We start from the raw sequence: 18289 nt of genomic DNA, 5'->3' as shown, positions 1-18289 counted from the left end.
ACCCCCCCTGCACGGCGCGCTCACAAAGCCGGAGGCGTGGTGAGAGGCCGGCGGCCCGAGCGTGTGAGCGCCCGCCGCCGCCCGCCCCGCCCCGGCCGCCCGCCGCCCGCGCCCGCCGCCCGCCCGGGACCCACTTGTAGCCGCCGCAGGATCAAACTCAGTTCACCTCTCGCCTCCTCTTCCTTCTGGCCGGCGTCTCGCGGATCCCGGCACCTACAGACGGGCGAGATGACACACACAGACGCACACGGTGCGCACTCACACTGTGCCCGCCCGGCTGCCGGGCTGCTTCCCTCCCCCTTTTCCTCCCTCGCGGGTCCTCGGCCCCCTCCTCCCGCCCCGGGCAGTCCCGCGTGGGCCGTCGTCCCGGCAGCTGAGGACTCGGCCCGACCGCCCCTCGAGTGAAGGGGGCCAGAGCCCCCTGAACCGGTGCCCAGGGTCCCGAGCTCCCGTCCTGCGGAACCACGCCGGCTCCTTTCTCCAGGGACCCCTTCGCCCTCCCATTCGCCACTCCCAGACCCTCCACCCCGGCCCCGAACGTGCGCCCCCAAACCGCAGAGAGCAAGGTCTCCCTCTACGCCGCCCTCCCGCGCCTGTCTCTTACCCTACAAGCCCCCGATGTTCCCCTCTGCCCTTCCGCGTCCTGGGCTGCGGACGCTGCAGCCCCTCCTCTAGGACACCTCAAGACCCCCTAACTTTGTAGCCCCCTCCGCCCCCCGCAGCGTCGGAGGAACCCCGTTGGTTGTCCCGGTGAGTGTCCCGCGCCCGGGACAAATGCGGTGGCCTCGGCCTTCGGAGGCGGGAGGAGTCGGGTACAAACGTTCATTGATAGAAATGAGTAAATAAACATGCCCGGTGAGCACAGGCCACCTTCTGCTCGCTGGCTTCAGAGGGCCCCGCGCGCGTGCCTGTGCGAGGGGTGCGTGCGGCCCGTAGACGCACCTGTGTGCGGGCGTGCGTGTCCCTGAGTCGGCCCGACGTCTGGGGAGCTGTGTGGTGTGCCTGAGGGTTTGTGTGCTCTCTGCTGTGTGTGTGTCCGTGCATCCTCGCATCCGTCTGTCAGCGGCCTCTCTTCCAGCGTGTCTGGGACACAAGGACCTGTGCGCGCTAATTCCACCATCGTCTAGCGAGCGCCTGGCTCGCCTTCTCCCGAGCGTCCCAGTTCCTCAGCCCCCCCCCCCGTCTCTGTCTGTCACTTTTGCGCTCCCAGAGCGGATGACTTGCTATCCATCTTCAGTTCGGTGTGTAAACTGAAGACGGTGTGTGTGTAAACGAAAGTAGCCTCCCCTTTGAACACCTCTTCCGTCCCCAATAGGAGTTGGGTTTTAGAGTTCCCTGGGAGAGAACGAGTGTGAGCGTCCGAGGTGCGAGCATCTGAGCTGCCCCTCCCTGTGTGAGCGCTTCCGAGGCTGATGTGGCGGGCGCAGATTTGAAAGCTGGTGTCTGGCTCCCGGCTCTGGGTCATCTTGACTCTCACTCTCTGCCCTGGAACCCCACCTGGTGGACGGTTATAGTACTACAGATTCAGGGGGAACCTCTTCCTGCTCCCCCTTCCCTCAATCTCCGTTCATAGCGGGAGATTCCCCCCTAGAGGGCCCGCTTGTAAGCTCCCAAAGGGCTCAGATTTCCACCCCAGGCAACTTGGGGCCCAGACACTCACAAAGCCCCTCCTGTAGGGACCACTGTGAACCCAGAAATAGAGAGCTGGGGCACACTCTCACAACAGGGAAGGTTCACGAGACCAGCAACTCTGGACTGGGCGCCCAGGAGTGTCGAAGCCAAAGCCTCCGGTCCCCCCGTGTAGAGATGAAGCTGGGTGAGAGTGGGGCTGGGGGAGACTGTTGGGCCCTGTTGTTCTGAAAAGGCCTAAGAATCCAGCCTGACCTCCCCCGCCCCCTCAGACATGCCACTGGCCCTGAAGTAATGAAATGGGCAAGATGGCCCTGGGAGACCCACCTGTGGGGACATTCGTCTCTGAAAGGATGGACACACAGCCTTGTGGAGATGCAAATAGGGGCACAGGCAAACACTGAGCACACACATATGTAGGAAGGCGCACATGCTTAGAGAATCATTGCCAACACCAACAACAAAAAAAGAATCATTGCCAACAAATTCAAGTAGTACCTGCCTTCCCGCCACCGACTTCCACAGTCCACAAGAGGTGTCTGCTCTGCGAGAGCACAGCCCCAGAAGTCACCCTGAATGCGCCCTGAATGACTGTCTTCCTCTCCCCCTCCCCTCCCTCCAGGGGACGGCTTGGCACACTTTCATCCTCTGCTGTTCAGGTGTGCAGTAGGAGTTGAAACGGAGCATGGGGAAGTCATTCTGAGTCATTATTGCCCGGTCACCAAGTGCGGTCCTGGGGAATGTCCACAGGGACAGCACAGCCCCACAGCAATAGTTGCTGGATTTCCTAATTGGAACCATCTCTCTGCTCAAGTCCCGAAAGCACTCAGGAAAAAGGAGAGGGGAAAGCTGCGCTGTGGAGAGGACGAATGCTGGGCTGTGGGGCAGGTCGTCCTTTGGAGGGAGCTAGGGCACGGAAGGGTCGGCACCCCTCTTCACCAGTCAGAGTCCACCCAAGGACATTCCTTCATCTGCCTCTGATGGACTTCTGACCCTGGCACCAGACTGAGCCCTGATCTAGTCCTTAGTCTCACCTATAACCCTGACCTAAACTAGACCCCTGCGCCTACTCCTAGACTGACCCTTAATCCTGGTCACAGGTTGCCCCTAGTCCTGATCCCAGACTAAATTCCAGTCCCATTAAGCATCACCCAACTTCACCTTTGGTCAGATGAGTGTGGCTGGCCCACAGGTGGCTCTGGGAGCAGGAGTGAACTCTAAGACAGAACATTTTTTCACTCTGGCCTAAGAATGCTCTGCCTTTTCCTCTGTGAGCATTCCTCTCCCCCCAGGCCGGCTCTTGCTAATGTCCCAGGGACTCCTGGACACCCTCTGCCTACGACCCTTTCCCAGGGCACACCCCAGGGCTGTAGCTCTTGCCTGCAGTGCTCTGAAGCCTTGGCTCACAGCTTGCCTCGTGTGTCCCTGTAGCCCTCCAGGCACCTTGAAATCAGTCAGAACAGACTGGGAGATCAGCTGTGGGGATGCTGGCTCAAAGGCAGATCTGCATGGATAACTTTGCAGAGTTTAGCAGAGGGGCAGGGAGAATATGGGAGCCTAGACCTCTGGCCCTCTGGGAACATGCATTCCACGGGCAAAGCACAGCCCCTGCCCCTCCTCCTGGGCTCAGAAAACACCCACGGGGACAAATCTGCCTAAAATCCTGCTTCTCCAAAGCACAAAGCTCTCCGGGAGCACCGTGGACTTTCTACGCCCAAAAGAATGAAGATGCTGCACCTTCCAGGTTTCTTACATGTGTGCGGTCCTGTGGAGCTGCCACATCTATTTTATTCCAGCCCCATAACACTATTCTTCGGTACAAGATTTGCACACTACTTTTTGTGCTGATGAGAAAACTGAGCCCCCCCCCCCCCCATCCCCATTGTGTTGTCCTGTTCCTGCTCCCATCAAGCAAGCACGCAGCCACAGGAGACACGGGATCCTGTCCCACGTGGCAGCTGCCCCTTTGTTTAATGTCCATGCTTCTGACCACTCACGCTGACAGCAGAAGGAGTTGTCCATTTTACACTTGGTTTTGCATAGTTTGGGCCCGGATTTTTTTTAATTTAAAAAAATTTATACTTTCTTTTCCCTAAAACTACCTCTGCTTCCTCCGACCAGAGCCAAATGGAAAGGGAGAAAAAAGCCTAGGATTACGGTGGGGGTGGCTCCTTGATCCTACTGGCCAGTGCTGGAAAGAAGAGACCAGGAGGCAGTGGGCAGGAGGCAGGGCTGGTAGTCAGGGGTCCCCAGAGAGTCAGGACTGTGGTAGCTAGCCTGAGTGGCAAGGCTCAGAACTTCACTTTAGGGTGTCTTCTCTGATCAGCCTTGTCCTGTCTTGCTGGCACCAAGCAGCCCTTGGCAATCAGCTCTCAGCTCCTCCTCGGCCCCACAGGCTGGTCGTCATTTCATTCTAAGGCCTCTCAGTCCAGTGGGACCCCTTGCCTGAAAAACCCCAAGCCCAATAGGAAGCAGCAATGTGGTTCCCTCTGAGCAGCTATGGAACGGCCCACCGTGGGCCCCCGGCTCCTGCTCAGACATGTCCCTCCGCTCCTTCTGCAGGACTGGGGCAAAACTGTTATTCCAGCAAAGGAGCAGTGTCCCTTCGGCCCTGGATCCCCGTTTGCGGCCCCAGGTATGCATCCCGAGGCCTGCATGTCTCCCCTCTCTCACTCTACACCGCCTTCCAGCTCGGGCAATGTTCTGGCCGGCAGCGCCCCTCTGGTGCCCGCTCCTCAAGGACAGTTTAGAGGACGCTCCCTGACTGTGTGCTGGCAGTTCTGAGAGGGGAGGAAACCCCTGCCATCTAGGCTGGGTGGGGGTGGGGACTTAACCCATTTGGCTTAGATATCACCACAGTGCCATGGATGCCACCTTTCTAGAGCCCCCAGGGGCTAAACTCTCCTCTGCTCTCCCTCCTCGCAGCCTTGGGGGCTCTGAGACTCTTGGTTAGAACATTCACTGGCCCCTTCACAATCACTGCTGGCTAGAGTCCCGCCCGGCCCACCCACCTCTTTGGAGACGCCATCCTGCTGTTGGGTGAAGAACAGCTGGATTCTGGCACTAGTTATTTATTTCTTCAAGGTTTCCTTCTTCTTTGTCCCGAGTGTGACTTGCTCCCACCGCACCCCGAGGTATCCTCTCATCACTGACTCTTTAGATTTTTATTTTTATGAATCTTACTTGTGTTTTGCAGATAACAACATTGTCCAAATGTCTCTACCTGGCAGTGCCAGATGCAGGCCCAGCTGCTCAGAGACCAGCAGCTAGGGGAGAGCCCCTCACCCACCCCTCTGTAGCCCTGGGAAGGGGTGGCCCTCTCCGGAAGGAACTTCGCTTCTTTCTCCTTTGCCTGCATATGGAACAAGCCTCGCCCCCTACCTCATCTCAAAAATCTCAGCTGCAGAGTCTTGCCCCAGCAGAAATCCTTTGAAAAAAATAGAAATACCCCCATCCTCCTACTCAAATTCCCCATACCCAGTCCTTTTCCTCCCACCCCACACCCCACCCAGATGAAAGCAACCCAGAAAGGGACTTGCCGATAGAGCCAACAGGGTAGGTACGAGGAACGCAGCTGACAGCTGTGTCCAAATCAGCACTGCCTGGAAAAGAGTAGCCTGCCGGGTGGCACTGGGACACCAGCAGTGCCCCACGCTAGCTGTGGCTGGCAGGGACGCTGTAGCAGCGATGGCGTTCCCTCAGGCCCTGGGAGCCAAGAGCCCTTTATAGCCTGGAACCTGCCCTGGCACCGCCCACTGGGCGGTTGTAACCAGGCCTGCAACTAGGGGAGTCGCTAGGAGCTGGGAGGGCATCCGCCCTGGGACCCCAGGGCCAGGCCCCCGCACACAAGAATCTGGGATTCGATCTCCTCCCATCCCAGGCAACTCAATGTCCTGGTATGTGTGTGAGACTCTGTGTGTGAGTGTGCGTGTCTGTGTGCATGCCCGTGTGCTTAAACGTCCGTTCAAAGACCTCGGGTCTCTCTCCCTCATCCTCTTTCTCTGTCAGTAACAGTTTTTGAAAGGATGGGGAGAGCAGTGTGTTTCTGCTCAGTTTATCAAATTACACTCAGTGACAAAGGACTGAAGTGCATTTTCTTGAAGGCTTGACAATTGGGATCCAGGCAGAAAAAAGAAAGGCATGACAGAGAACCCAGAGCTTTTGTCGAAGGTAAAGCACTGATATGAAAGGCGGGGGATGCGGTTGGGTGGCTCTGAGTGAATTTGCCGTCGTGTTGCCTGGTATTAGACACTGCTTCCCCCACCCTCAACCTTAGCTGCAAAAATCCCACGGATCCCAGAAATTGCAAGATTGTTGATTTTTTAAAAGGAACACTGTTCATTTTCACATGGGCTGAGTCAGACAAGCTGGAGCTCAGCTCCGTCCGTCCAGGGCTCCCCTCCCCAGGCCCCCAGCCAGGGAAGCCTTCTCAGAGAGGTGCTCACAGAGGTACAGCACCCCCGTCTTGGCCTGTGCAGCCAGCTTCTTCTTAGGGGTCTGGTTGGGGCAAGGATGGGTTGGGCTTTTTCCCACCAATCAAAGTTCTGTCCTGCCCTTGAGCTTCCAGGACTGTTAGGTGGAGAAGGGTGCACTGCAGGGCAGTTTGGGGCCGAGACAGAGGACATAAAGGCATTGGACTGCTTGTCCCAAAGGTTTCCATTCTTAGGGACCAAGAGGAGAGGGCAATGACCCAAGATATCAGCTTCAAATGCAGAAGAACAACCCGGGAAGAAAAATAGCCCCTTACCCACAGAGCTTGGAGACAGTGCCTGAAACAAGTCCACCCCCTCCCCTGCCTTTCCATTTCCAGCTGGCTTTGTTCAAAAGCCACCCAGCAGCAGGCCAGCTGATGGGCTAGCAGTCTTGTACGAGAGCTGGGAGCTCGGAGAGCAGAGCTAACCTGAGAACCCAGCTGGCTGAAGTCCCCACCCCAAGCCCAAATCATTTCCTCTCAAATGAGGCCATGGCTCCTGCTGACTCTCTCAGAAGAACAAGGTGAAGCAGAGAAGGGGGCTGTACAGTTGCCCACCTGAACACACCCCCCTTCTCACACCTGCAGCACCGCCACCCCACCCAGCTCCAAGCTCACCTGGGTCCCCAGTGCTGCAGCTTTAATTCGTTTCCTCCGCAGACACTGATGCAGTGGCCAAAGAGAAGAGGAACAATTCCCAGGAACCAAAACCCTCCCGGCCCAGACAGTTCTGATGGCCTGGGCTATTCCAGCGTGTGCCTGGACTTCGCCTGGTCCCCGATGCTTGGACCTGACCACTCTGGAGGCACCAAGAGGCTCTTGAAAGGCCTTCCCCCCTCTAACACATCAGTCCATCAGCAGCTGCCCCGAAACTCTACACTTCTTTCTCAAATCAAGCTTCAGTACAAGTCCCCATTCTCCCACTCCCTGCAAGCATATTGCCACCCTGAAATCCCTTCTGTATGGAAAATCCGGAGTGCCTCTGACTCTCTTTTAGTTTTTCCTCCACTGGTTTCATTCCTTCCTCACTGTCCTGCTACTCTACATCCATTCACTCTTCATACTTGCAAGTAGGCAGAGGGGCTTAGTAGCTACGAACAAGAGCTCTGGAGACCGCTAGGCCTATGCTCGCTACTGACGACGCTGAGCACCATGCTTCCCTGTCTGTGCTGCTGCCCTTCTCCAGTGTGCCCAGTGGGTCAGAAGGGAATGAGGGTTGAGGCAGGCAAATCTGTCAGGAGAGTGGTGTTAACTCAGGTGATGATGATAATAATAATAACAACAGTGGTAACAATAGTGATAACACAATAGTAATAGCCAACACTTAGAAAGCACTTCCTATGTGCCTGGTACTTTTCTTCTTTGTTTACTTTTTAAAGCATTTCCACATCCATTTCTTCATTTAATCCTCACAGCGACCCCAGGGGCAGACACTATTAGCTCACTTTATAAAGGAAGAACCTGGGGTACCGGGGTACCAAGTGAACCCTGCTGCACTTTGGGGCTTAGGTTGAATGTCCTCTAGAACTGACACCAGCGAATCTGGAGCAGAGTCTGCACCAACCCAACGCACTCAGGACCACACCGCGCTGCCAGCAGTAAGGGTGAAGAAAAGTGGGCAGAAGTCTTTAGAGTTCCAACCAAAACGTGGACAGATTTGGCAATGATGAGCTGTGGAGGAGTGAGGGAGGGGGTCAGGATGTGAGGTTGGGTTTCTGGGTGCATGATGGCATTACCCACCGAGCTTGGGGATTCAGAGGGTGAGGCTTGGGGGACCAGATGATGAGCTGGATTTGGTCCTGGGAGGTTCCAGGCAACTGAGAGATATTCACATGGAGCTGTCTGGCGACGTGTGCATGAAGGACACTGAAGCTCTCAGGAGAGATCTGGGCTGGAGAGAAGGTTGAGCGTCTCCTGCATCCAGATGTTGACGGGAGCCCTGGGAGTGGAGCAGCCTGCACGGACAGAGCCCGAGGCACACCGACACTTAACTTACACGTGGAGGAAAAGGGATGTGGGACAAAGGAATCTCTTTTTTTCTTTTTCTTTTCTTTCTTTCTTTCTTTTTTTTTTTTTGTTTTTTGCTCAAAATACATGTGCTCGTTACCCTCACTTGATACTGATTATACTATTCGTTTGTTCCCCTCAGCATCTAGAATCTCAGTGTTATCAAGGGACTCGGGTCAGCAGTGTCGCCCGGCCCCACCTAGGGACATGCACGCACGCACACACAGAGCTTCCCAACCATGAGCGATAGTGGGGTTCTTCATCCATTGATACAGTGACATAAACACTTGTGGGGGCACCTCCTGAGGGTGTGGTTCTCTCTGACCTCAGACAGACCCCGTTCAGGCTGATGTATTTCATCGGTAGAGCACCCCCACTGCACCACACCCCCATATCAGACTGTGCGTTCCTGCAGAACACAGCCCGACTCTGCACCCCTCTGCGCTGAGCACAGGGCCAAGGCAGGACGGGGAGCTCTGTGGGAGCGGTTAGGGTCAGGGTTAGGGTTAGGGTTAGGTGCAGGTGAAGAAGGCTCTGTGAACCTAAAAAAGACTTGCGTGGCCTGGGCCCCAGATCCGGCCTTCTAGCTCTGCTCAGCCCCTGTCCTCCCTCCACCAGGACCCCACTCGTGTGGGAACTTGGTCGGTTTGGGTGACACAGATTAACTACTGTGCAGGGGTAGCCCAAGCTCAGAGCACCCTCCACTGATTCCTTGGGGCTGTAGGTCCCAAGAATTTCTCCCACCCTCCTAGCCCTGTGCCTCTGCCAGGTCCTTCTCAGGCCCTGCTAGGGCACTGGGGTAGAGAGCAACCGCAGAGACAGGGGACACGCTGTCCACAGTTTGAGGGGCGTGTGGAAAGGAGACATCTGGGGCAGAGGCCCCCAGCCCAGCCCAGTTCCGCCATTCACCAGCTGCATGGTCTTGGCCACGTCACTTCACCTCCCTGAGGCTTAACTTTTTATAAAAGTGGGGAGAATGAGTGTGACCTTACTGAGCAGTTAGCAGTCGTGAGGATTAAAAACAAAGAGATAATCCATATACAACACTTGGCACGGTGGCAGGCTCACAGCAGGGACAGATTCGAGGTGACGCGGAGGAAGCTGACGCTTTGGGGTCACTCATGTGTGCAGGATCCTGGGAGGGACCTTAGCGATTCTCTTTATGCATTATTTTCTCAAAGGGGGCCCCCAAGTCATACAAGTTTCAGGTTTCACAAATCCTGGGACCTAAAAGGCAGTTTTCCCCTTCCCACTTCACCCCAGTCTCAAGCCTCTCAAAGTCATTTTCATGAACAGGAAAATTGCCCAGTCTGGCCCAGCAGAGCTATAGTGAGCCCTGGGTGAGGCCTCCTCCTAGACGCAAGGCCTGGGTGGATCCCCTGCCCTGAGAAGGCTGCCCCAGCACTGGTCTCATCCCTGAACTGGGCTTGGTGCCTACACCTCCCCACCCTCCACTCACAGCACTTGGTCCAACCCAGGGACCCCGTTAAATGAATTCTCTGGATTCTCAGAGGTTGTGGCCGACTCTGGGCATGGTGTCCCAGTCCTGGCAGGGGCTTTGCTCCAGAAATTATGAACTCCTCGAGGAGCCAGCTATAGGGCTGTGCTAGGCAACACGGGGGCTCAGGAATGGACCTTCAGGAAAACAAAAGCAACTTGGCCGGCTTCACTATTAGCACCCGCTTCCCTAAGGAGCCTTGGAGGGAGTGGGGACATGGGGCTCCCTCCTCAGTGTCTGAGAGATGGATGGGGCTGATTTTTTCCACGATTCCTCCCCATAAATCTGATTTGGCCCCTCATCTGTCTAGGCCAGTCTCCGTGGAGGTGGGTGGTGGTGATGAATGGGCCGCCGGACTAATGAGGCTGGGGTGGCAGGGACTTGGGGAGGGGCTCTGCTCTGATGGATGGTCCTCATGAGGGCATATTGCATTAGACACCCGTAATACAATCAGTGGGGCCATTACGGGACCAATTGGTTGCTCTTCCTCACCAGGGTGGGGCAGTGGAGCTGGAAGATTAAGGAGGATGTCAGGACTTCAGAGACATCTGGGTGGATTATCAGGAGGGGGCAAGATTTCCCTGTTGGGGTCTATTACTAGGGAAATAATATGGAGCCAAAGAAAGTGCAAACTGGAAAAGGAAGAGAGAGGAAGTGAGGCCCGGAGAGAAGGTGTGGCCTGTCCAAGGTCACTTCTGGAATCAGAGGGAAGAGCTGGAATCAGCACTTGAGTCTCCTGCTCTTTGTGCCAGGGTCACTGGGGATAGAGGAAGAAATGAGTTTAGGAGAGGAGACACCCACCACTGTGGCCCCTATGCTGCTGGAGGCCTTCCCCTGAGATCTAGAAACGGTGAAGCCAGTGACTGCCCTACTCCAGAAGGAGTTCGTGTGCGGGGCGTCCTACCCTGGCCCTGGATGGCGTCCACTACAGGTCGCCCGCAGTTCGGGTCTCTGCGCCTTCCTCTTGCAACTCTAAAGTAGTTTCCTAAACGCAACACTGTCTCTACTCTCTCCGTATCCTCTGGGTCACCAGAACAGACCTTTTCAAACAAAATCTTCTTTTTAAAAAATGTTTATATATTTATTTTTAGAGGGAGGGAAAGGGAGGGAGAAAGAGAGGAAGAGAAACATCGATGTGAGAAGGAAGCATCTATCAGCAGGCGCCCCAACTGGGGATCAAACTTGCAACCCAGGCACGGGCCCTGACCGGGAACAGAACCCGCGACCCTTCGCTCCGTGGCACAACGCCCAACCAACTGAGCCGCGGGGATCAGAGCAAAATGTTCTTTACTGCTTAAAAGCAGTGAGCAGCTCCCTGGTGCCCTGAGGATGGGGGTCCAGGCTGGCACTCGACTCCAGCCTGTGTCCCAGCCTCAGCTCTGGGGCCCCTCTACCGGGAACGCCTCCCACCCACTTTCGTGCTGCTCGCTCCTCCCTGTGCCGCAGGGGCGGGAGCCTGGTCGCGGTGCCCTCCGGGGCCTGCGGACGCAGCCACTGCTGCTTCCCTCGTTTCCCTTTCCCCTCGGATCCCGCCGCCTCTCCATTCTCTCCGCATTCACGCCAGACTCGCACTCCATTGTACTGTCCCCGGTGAGGTACACGTATCTTAGAACGTAGTGCTGTCTTATGTATGTTTAATGTATTTACACAAATGATCTTGGACTACAAATCTTGTTTCAGATTTAACACAAATTTAAACAAATTTAACACTGTGTTTGAGATCAGTTCGTGCTGCTTTATGTACTTTGTTACTTCTGACTGCTGCGAAATATTCCAAAATGTGTACATTTTATTCCAGTAACAGACACCTAGATTTCCTCCAACTCCCTATTACTACAGACACCTTGCAGCGAGCGCACGCCCTTTCCCCTGAGTGTTCGACCAGAGTGCGCCTGCGGCCCGGGGATGGGCGCACTGAGTGAGCCCGGTGCGACGCCCGGGCTCCCCTTGTGCACACTCTCCCACGACGCACAACAACGCCCGCTTTACTCCATGTTCTAATTTCGCCAGTCTGAGAAGGGCAAAGTGGTCCGCGTCTTTCACAGTCACCGCTACTGTGAGTGTCTTTCCTTTTTGTAGTCCCTTTAATATTCTTCGGCTTCAAATATCCTGTTTTTATTGGCTGGTAGATTCCTACTTATCTTTTGAAACCCACGTCAAATATCAAATTCTTTATGGAGTTCTCTAGTTTGCCACCGGTTGGTTGGTGCTGCAGGACAGGCGGTGCATCCCGCCCTCGCATGGAGGACATCGCTGCAATCCTTTCTCCTTGTCATTCGCTCACCAACCCCTGCCCTGGCCATTAAGACAGAAATGGCACCTGCCTTTTGGAACCACTGAAGAGGGCGAGGAAGGAGAACGAAGGAGTGAAGTGGGTTGCATGGGTGGGAACTGGGAAATCAGGCAATTCATTCTATGCTCCTTACTCTTGATTAAAGGATGTCAAGTACAGAGATTGCATTCTTCCTCTTCGCAGTCCCTGTGTCTCTGCTCTCAGCAAGTGTGTGTCTGAGCAAATCCTCTCTCACGTACTCCAGGACCTCACTCACTCACTTCTGTCTCAAGCAATTTTATTCTAGCCATTTCTAAGTGTTTCTTGCCTTCTGCTCATAACCAAGCCAATATCTCTCTTACCCTGAAGACTTTCCCTTAGTGCCAGTGAACTCCAGGCTAACACCTCACAAAGGATGCAAAGGATGCACGATTATTGGAATTAACAGACTTTGGAGACTCGGCCTTTCTGGGCCTCTGGCGTACTGATGTGTACACTGCAGACGGGGTGATTGTGAGGGTTACATTCGCCGTTGACGACACTCTGGGCCCAATCTTTTTCCTTGAGCAAGCTTCTAAAAGATATCTTCTACACATATGTAAACTGAATTCCCTATCTTCTCAAATCCGCCCTCCTCTGGAACCTCCTCTAAAACCCCCTCTAGCAACCCCGCTTGAGCAACCCTGTCATTTTCCCAGGATACCGAGGGGACTTGGGCTTGACCTCCTACCTCTCTGGATGTTCGGTTGTCCAAACGTCAATGAATTCATCTTCCGTGTTGATTCTTGAATCCACCCCTCATTTACATCCCCATTCCCACTGCCCTCGGATAGAGAACATTGCAGCTTAGGTAAGAGTTTGTTTAGAGACAACATCTATGACCAAGCCTGCTGTTAAAACCTATTTTCTCAGGTTATTTCCCTCCCTCACGGTTTCGCCCCGTCATTTGCTCTCATCTGATGGCCTACAGGACCCGCAAGCCATCCACCGTCAACAGTCCGGTCTTCTCCCCAGTTTCACATGTTATGCAAGGAACATATGACCTTCGACACATCAAAGAGAAGAAAGCTAAGATTTCTTTAGAAAGATTCTTCCAAAACAAAACCTTTTGAAGACAGTTAGTACAGACAAATCTAACTTATGAATATTTATACAAACATCTGAAATCATATGTTATTAAATAAAATCCAGAAGTTCACCAAAATAGTAAGACAGTATAACCAAGCAGTGTTGAACCCATAAATGAGCTAAGAAATGTTTCAACATTAGGGCTTTACTATATTAATAGGTAATGGAAAAGGACTGATCATTCCTATTTATGCTGAAGAAAAGCATTTATAAAATTTGACACTAATTACTTAGAAAAGCTTACAATAAGCTAGAAATAGAAGAACATCTTCTTAACTTTACAATTAACAACTAAACATTAAAAGCGTTTCTTTTAAAGCAAGGAATGAGACACATTCTTACCATTATCACCATTACCAACGCTGTCTGGTTGTCTTAGCCAATTAAATAAGAAAAAATCAAACAGGCAAGAAATCAAAAGTATAACAGTATAATAAATATTAGAGATAGCTCTTGGACAACTCTCTTAATTTCTCTTATGATTATGGATCTTTTTGGGCTTTCTCTTCCTTCCTGGATCAATTTTGATAAAATAAAAAATATATATTTTTCTAGAAACATCAGCCACCTTTCTTCAAGTTTACAGACTTATTTCGACAAAATTATATCAAGCATCATCAACATTACTTTATTTCACCCTTTATTTCACTAAAGCTATGGCTTCGTGGGTTGGACATCATCCTGCAAACTGAAAGGTTGCCGGTTCGATTCCTGGTCAGGGCACATGCCTGGGTTTCAGGTGAGGTCCCCAGTTGGGGGCATGCAAGAGGCAGCTAATCCATGTTTCTCTCCCTCCCTTCCCCTCTCTCTAAAATAAGTAAATAAAACCTTAAAAAACATTACTTATATTAAAATTATTATTTTAAATTATTACTTAAATTTCCTCAAGTATGTGGTTATTTCTATTTTCTGATTAGTAATTTTGTTTAGGAATCAGGGAAATATTTGTACTTTTTAGAACTGTTTTCCTTTGATTAGATTGGCTTAGTGATTTGTCTACTCACCACTCCCCTACACACACAGTAGCTCTTTGATTTAGGAAGGAGTAAGGACTTGTCATTATTTACAGATGTCAGGACTGCCCACAACAGAATATCCTGGGAATCCGCTGAAAAACTCCTAGATCTAATAAAACCATGCAGTAATGTGTTCAGACACAGGACAAGCATACAGTCGATAATTTTCTTATATAATAGCATTAATAAATCTAGAAATGAAGTTTAAAATATATATGAATGTGAATATTCATGTGAATTTATGTGAGTAATGTGAATAATGCAGATTCATGAATAATGCAAGACTTATGGGAAGAAAACATAAAACTTTATGGAAGACATAAAAGAAGACCTAAAGAGAGACTTACCATGGTGGGATGTGACCATCTCTAAAACTGAATAAATTCAATGTAATCCCAATCAAAACCCCCATGGGCTTTTAAAAATGAAACTTCACAAACTAATTCTAAAGCTCATCGGAGAGAATAACATACAAGAAGAGCCAAGATATTTTTGGCAAAGATCAATGACAGGAGAATTTCGCTACTAGATGTCAAAACGTATTTTAAGGTTACTAGAATTGAAATAGTCTCTTATTGGCACAGAAATAGGCAAGGAGACCGTAGGATAGCAAGTGTAGGGACAGACCCATGCACCACAAGTCAGTGAGGAAAGGATCGACTAATAACAATCGCTGTCGAGGACCTTCAGGTAGCCAAAAAAAGAAAGGTTAGAGCTGAATCTTATAGGACCCCCAAATAAAATGCAGATAGGTTGAATATCTAAACCTAAAACAAAGCTAATGTGTTTTTATGATCTGTGGGTGGGTGATGAGTTGCAAAGCTTTTCCAGCTAAGATAGAAAACTCAGGTGCTTAATGAAAAGAGTTGATGATTAAATGAGATTAAATTTCAAAATTCTGTGTGATTAAAACTAGTATAAACAATAATTAGAAATAGGTGAAAGTCATCAATTCTCAATTTAGAAAAAATTACTCATTTACTGTGCGCCTCCTGTGCTTGACAGGTATATCTTGCTAGAGGAACAATAAAACATTGTGAATGTAAAATTTAATTATTTGAACTCATGTGAAATTGAAAATAAGTGTATTAGAGCAGGAAAAGAGAGGTGAGCATGACGTTACGGTTTAACAATTCTGAAACTGTGTATTCAACACTGGGCTCGAATCAATAAGTAAGTGGCTGGCAGACGGTGGGATCCACGTCCTCGTGGTTGGGAGGAGGTAAGCAATGAGGGAAGGGTCGAATTGTCCCTCCTGTCGCACTGGTTTAGAGTTTGAGACGACTGGATGAACTCGTGTTTGTAAGACTCATACCTCATACTACATACACACACACACACACGTGTGAATACAGAAACAATTGCAGATATGTATACACATGGGTTATCTCACGTAATGAAGGATCTCACTCTGCTGAGTGACCTGCGAAATGACACCCCACCAACAATAAGCATACCAAGCATCCACAGCTTGGTTTCAAAATCTCATTCTCCCATAAAAGGATGCAGGGGTCCAGGAAGCACTGGTGATTTCTAGGTCTGGAGCTGGGAAAGTACAAGATAGGCCTAGAACATATTGTAATTTCATAAATCAAGGAAATGTCTGAAAGGGAAAACAAAGATGGGAGTTTGTCAAAGGTACACTAGAGCCAACCAGAAAGAACTCCAAGCCAGAATAATTTGAGCAAGAAAATAAATAAATAACACGGCATTGGATTATTACCCGAACTATGAAATAAATACATAAGTCCAAAGAGTGGACATACAGATCAATGGAATAGAACCGAGAGTGCAGAAAAACCCCGTACATCTATAGCCAATCGATTTCGGCAAGGGTGTGGAGATCCTTAACAGGGGAAATAACAGTCTTCCCGACAGATGCCCTTGGGGCAACTATCTCCACACATAAAAGAATGAATTTGAACCCTAACTTGCATCACATACAAAAATCAACTCAAAATGTATCAAAGGCTTGAATGTAAGAGCTAAAACTATAAAACTTTTAGAAGGAAATAAAGGTACAGATCCTTGTGACTTTGCATTAAGTAACAGTTTCTAGATTCTTAGCTGTCACACCAAAAGCACAAGCAACAACAACAATAAGATAAATTTGCATTTCATCAAAATGTTAAACTTTTGTGCCTCAAAAGGGATTGTCCAAAGGTGAAAAGAATCAGAGGATGGGAGAAAATATTTGCAAATTATGTATCTGATAATGGTCTAGCATCCAGAATATGTAAAGAATGCCTACAACTCAACAGTAAAATGACAGCCCACTTTTTAAAAGAGCAAAGGATTTGAATCACTATTTCTCCAAACATGATATACAAATGGCCAATAAGCATGTGGAGAGATTCTCAGTATCATTAGTCATTGGGAAAATGTCAGTCAAAGCTACAATGAGATATCATATCACTTTGCCCCCACTAGTATGCTAATTATTAAAAAACAAAACAAAACTCCAAACCAGAAAATAACAAGTGGTGGCAAGGTTGTGACAGACCCTCATACACCGCTCACGGAAGTGTAAAGCGATGCAGACACTTCGGAAAACAGTTTGGTAGATCCTCGAAAAGTCAAACAAAGAGTTACCCTGTGAACTAGCAATTGCACTTCTAGGTATGAACCCAGCGGAATTGAAAACACGTGCTGAAGCAGACACTTGTACACCCGTGTAGATCGCAGCATTGTTCATAGGAGCAAAAGGAGAAAACCGCGAGGGTTCGTCAGTAAGCTGAATGATGGGAAATGTGATCCATCCTCACACCGGAATACTATCCAGCCGTAAAGGGCACGAAGTATTGACACGAGGAACAGCATGGATAATTCTTAAACACATTTCGCCAAATAAAAGCAGCCAGACACAAATTAACACACATTCCGTGATTCTATTTATATGAAATGTCCAGAGTAGGCACATTAACAGAGACAGAAAATACATTTGGGGGTTAGCAGAAAAGGAAAATTGGGAGTAATTGCTAATAAGTAGAGTTTTTTGGGGGGGGTGATATTTTGAATTTTGTGGTTGCACAAAATTGTGAATATAAAAAATCCACTGAATTGTATACTTTGCAAAGATAAATTTTATGTAGTTATATTGCCACACAAAATTTCAAAAAAGAAGAATATAGCCTAAAATAGGTGCAAAACCATACATGAGGTCCTACTGATATAAAGAAGTGATTTAAATAAATGAATGACGAATAGATAAAACTCCCTTAAGGAATTCCAAATAATTTATTTAGGTAACATTTCTAAAAGATAACCCTTACGCCCCCACCTCTCCCTGTTACCATCTTAAGTGTGGGCTGCATGAAACTCCTGACTTGCGTCCCATCAGAGGTGCACGGGAGGGGTAGACAGCCACACATGGGGGAGAAGCCTGCAGACACTGCCGTGCCCCAGTGACCCATGTTCACACCATTGGTGATGTCACGGGGACAGCTTGTAACCTCCTATTTACCGTGAGGACACTCAGCTCTGTGGTATTCTTTAAAAACCCCGTAACCCCAGTCTAATCAAGAGGAAAACATCAGACAAATGCAAATAGAGGCCGTCCTATAGAACACCTGACCAGTGCTCCTCAAAACTGTTAGGGACCTTAAACGCCAGGGCCGACGGGGGACTGTCAGAGGCCGGAGGAAAGGGAGGAGCTGCGACAGGTAAATGCGATGGGGCGACCCAGCCTGGATCGGGCACAGGAAGGGAGCATTCGTGAAAACCTGGCGAAACCCTACTGACGTCCGGGTTTGGTTAATGCAGACGCCGGTGCAGACGCCGGTGTCCTGGTGTTTCACAATGTACGATGCTAACAACACAGGGAACTGGGCGAGGGGTATACAAGAACTCTGCTCCCCTTTGCAACTTTCCCGTAAACCTAAAATTCTTCCAAAATAAGAAGTTTATTTTAAGAACTAAGGGGGAGACTGGGAGAAAATATTCCCAGCATCAATTGGATCAGTGGGTCAAGGATATTGCCACTGACGCCATCTCCTGACACGATGCACTTCCCCTTGACCTCCTTGTTGACAGACTGGCTCAAATGGTGGTGCAGACCCCTCGTCTGCCCATGCACACACTCAGTTCATTTAGAAAATTTATGGAGCATATTTTATGTGTCAGACACTATTCTAGGCACTGAAGATAAAGGTGTGAACAAAACATGCTACTCTCATGGAGCTTACAGGGAGTGAACTGTAATTGGTCTAAACCAGACAAGATAATCTTCCTTCTTAGGACATGATTGGTTTGAAAGTGGTCATGTGATT

This window comes from Desmodus rotundus, chromosome 5 (assembly GCF_022682495.2).
Source record: "Desmodus rotundus isolate HL8 chromosome 5, HLdesRot8A.1, whole genome shotgun sequence".
NCBI lineage: Eukaryota > Metazoa > Chordata > Mammalia > Chiroptera > Phyllostomidae > Desmodus > Desmodus rotundus.
This window is presented reverse-complemented; position numbering follows the sequence as displayed.